Source organism: Buceros rhinoceros, unplaced genomic scaffold (assembly GCF_000710305.1).
Source record: "Buceros rhinoceros silvestris isolate BGI_N320 unplaced genomic scaffold, ASM71030v1 scaffold14026, whole genome shotgun sequence".
In the NCBI taxonomy this organism is placed as follows: Eukaryota; Metazoa; Chordata; class Aves; order Bucerotiformes; family Bucerotidae; genus Buceros; species Buceros rhinoceros.
Window position 1 is genome coordinate 12,552 of NW_010415890.1, and position 3,178 is coordinate 15,729.

Genomic DNA, 3,178 nt, shown 5'->3' on the forward strand with positions numbered 1-3,178 from the left:
CAGTAAAATCTTTACTTCCTCTCTTGGAAAGTCTGGTTGAGCAAGCTTGATATCCTCTTGGATAAAATGTCACGTTTTCATGAGCACAAGTAATTGCACATACATGACATGGGTGGTCTTCCACGGGGCACTTTGTAACACAAGGTGTTATGGTTAAAAGAAGACAAAGTGAAACTCTGGTTTGTAATATCAAGATGGCACATGGATTAGGAACTGTCTGAACTGATATTTTGGGAAGAGTCATTGCTGAGGAAGAAACCTCCCTCAGCTGGTGTGTTTCTAACATTTTTGTTTCCTCCAAAGGCTTGTCTTATAAAACACTGCTATTGACATTTGGAGATAACACAGAAAAAAAAATCAGTCAAGGGAGGACAAGGTGGTGCTAGAGAATAACCAGGATTATTGGCAGTGTGGGCTGATTGAGAAAAAAAATGTGCTTTATAAACCCAACATGAGGCCGTTCCTCTTCTGAGTGCCTCCTGAAAAGCTTAGGGAGCACGGCAGGTAAATAGCTTACCACGAGCTCTTACCATGATGCAGCACCAGACATCCCAGCAGTATGGACTGGGACAAGAGAAGAAGAGTTCCAGTAAACAGGGAGGTTATTTAACTCTATGTATGGCACAGGAATTGGTACCGGCATAGTGTACTGAGCCCAGAGTCCCTTGTCTGAAACTAAAAACTCAGTATGGTGTAAAGAAGAGCCAGGAATATGATGGTGGGATGAGGAAAATTTCTGGCTGGGAGAAGTATACATCTATGTATAGTTTTTAGAAAAAAATAATCCCAGAGCTGTCTTCATTTCCATGTATAACTACCAGAAGAGAAAGGAAAAAAAAATCACAGAGCACCGAAGGATTCCAGACTACTGCAGAAAGACCCAAGAATCCAAAACGAAAAGCTGAAGCCAACACACTCGAAGTTGGCAGGAAAAAGATGGGGTTTTTTTTAACCCTGTGGCTGATTAGCATTGGAACAAAGTAGGAGGTGATCCTGCAAGAGCCTTCTGATGTTTTCACATTCGGGTTGGCAGTCTCTCTAGATAATATGCTTATAGCGAAGCCATAACATTTGATGGGTGAAGCGTCTCGCTCCTCTTTTCCCATTTTTTCACTCGGTGTGATGCTTCCCAGCTCTGCTGGGGCTTGGTCCCATCTTCAGTGCTTGAGTAGAGGAAAGCAAAAGCACTTGGAGAAAACAGGAAAACGTGGTAATTGTGGGGGAAAAGACGTCCAGTCCACTTCTACTTGTGTAAAGAAAAAAAAAAACCCAGCGGAAACAAGAGGTCAGCACTAGTGGAGGTTCACAACAGTTTTTATGGCGTCCCCCTTCCTCTGCCTGCCTTACCCATTGTTTGTGTGCGCTGGTTGGCCTTTCCCACAGGTAGAAGAGAGGATCCCAAAACACACATACACAACTGTACATAAAAAACTATCATAAAGGCAGCCAAGTCAGGATTGAATTGTGCTGGAAACGATGTCCTTAGACCCCATTTATTTTTAAGGTGAGAAAGAGGAAAACGACGGTTTTTCTATGTTCATCCAGACCTGCTGGTGCTGCAGAGCCAGAGCTGGCATTTCAGCAGCATTTCCACAGCAATGTTCCCATGCAGCTCTATGCGAATGGCTGCCATTAAGCTAACGCACAGGGCAGTTCTATGCGACTCATGAATCATCGGCACCGTCTTGTTTTTCTGGCTGCTGAAGTTTCCCTCTGGAAATGCCAAGGCTTCACTGCGCAGCTGCCCCCGGCACCAGGGCTGAGGAGCAAGCCAGGGCTGACAGGCAGAGGACTGCCATTGCAGTGATGATTAGTATTTTGATTTTTTTATGTTTCTTTGATCCTGAGTTTCAGGAATTAAAATTTCCGTGATATATGATAAAGACAGCCCAGAGTGGCTGGAGACAAATACACATGTTCGTATAATTTACATTTATTGAATTAATAGAAATCTTCTGAATGCAAACTTGCAGTGACAGTTTTCCTCTTCGTTTGTAGACTAACCTTAATCTATCTGGGATGAAATGAACCCTAGGCAGAGCCACTGCTCTTTCTCTCAGCAGATGATTCATCCTCCCGTATTCTGCCACGTGGAGAGGATTGATGTGGATTAGGTCTTGCAACTCAAATTTTCTCTATTTTTTTATTCCATCTTTCCTCCAAAAATAGACAGACACCTCTCACCAACTACTGGGGTGGTTGCCCATTAATTCTTGGACCTTCTGACTACATTTCTACACCATGTAAATATTTATGTGTCAAGCAGCTGTGATCTTTAAAGAAAACAGCCTTCAGCATCTCAGCTGTAGTGGCACCCCCATTGAACTAACTATATATTTTATTTGTCTTCTAACTCTATGTAAAAATTCCTTTGGGCGTGGGAATATGTATTATGGTAAAAAGGATTAGGTAATCGACTGTAAAAAGACCACCACACTTCTGATGAATATTAATCCATTCTCTTCAGCATCACTGACAAGAGAGTAAGGGAATGCACACATAAACTATGCATTTTATACAGATGGCTGCATTTTATTTATTTTTCTTGTGAGCATTTTTGTTACTCAAAGTCCAGCGTAGTACTAGACTATCAAAAACACTGCTGTGTACACATAAGGTTACTCAGCCCTTCAGAAAATGCTATACTTTGGCAAGTAGAGCAGTCCTAGCTGTATATCATAGTAGTCCAATATATAGTAATAATTAATAACAATTAACAACAATAATTATTAATAATGATATGTTATGTGTATTGTAAGTATTATAATATACATATTACATACGTAAAATGTTCCTTGCATGACTTTGGAGGATAAAGCTCCTTGAACATGCAGCAGGTAACTGTACTCCCGTCTCTAATTAAAATGCTTTGACAAAACATCAGAGGCTTTTATTTCTTTATACTTTTTAATTTATATGCAAATCTCATAGGAACACACTTCCTGTACCAATCCCAGTCGGTCTCCACCGATGCTTTCACTCTCCAGACTCTGTTCGGAACGACTAGAAACCCATGACCTCACCGTAAGCTGCCGAATGTCTCCTACATGAAATCCGAATTAGAGCAAGGTTTAATCAAGTTCCAAGTACCCCCATTCTCCCCCAGACTCAATCAGCCAAACAGTAATCATGTGTTTAACTACTTCGCGCATAATAATGGTATTTATGGGTAGGGAAA

General features: G+C 41.3%; 1 protein-coding gene across 1 annotated transcript in view; it reads left to right on the top strand.

The window, feature by feature from the left end:
- The window catches only part of FAM81B (family with sequence similarity 81, member B), a gene marked incomplete at its 5' end in the record, with an annotated part of 23,015 nt that overhangs the window by 4,292 nt on the left and 15,545 nt on the right, over positions 1 to 3,178 (top strand). The gene's annotated exons all lie outside the window — the stretch shown is intronic.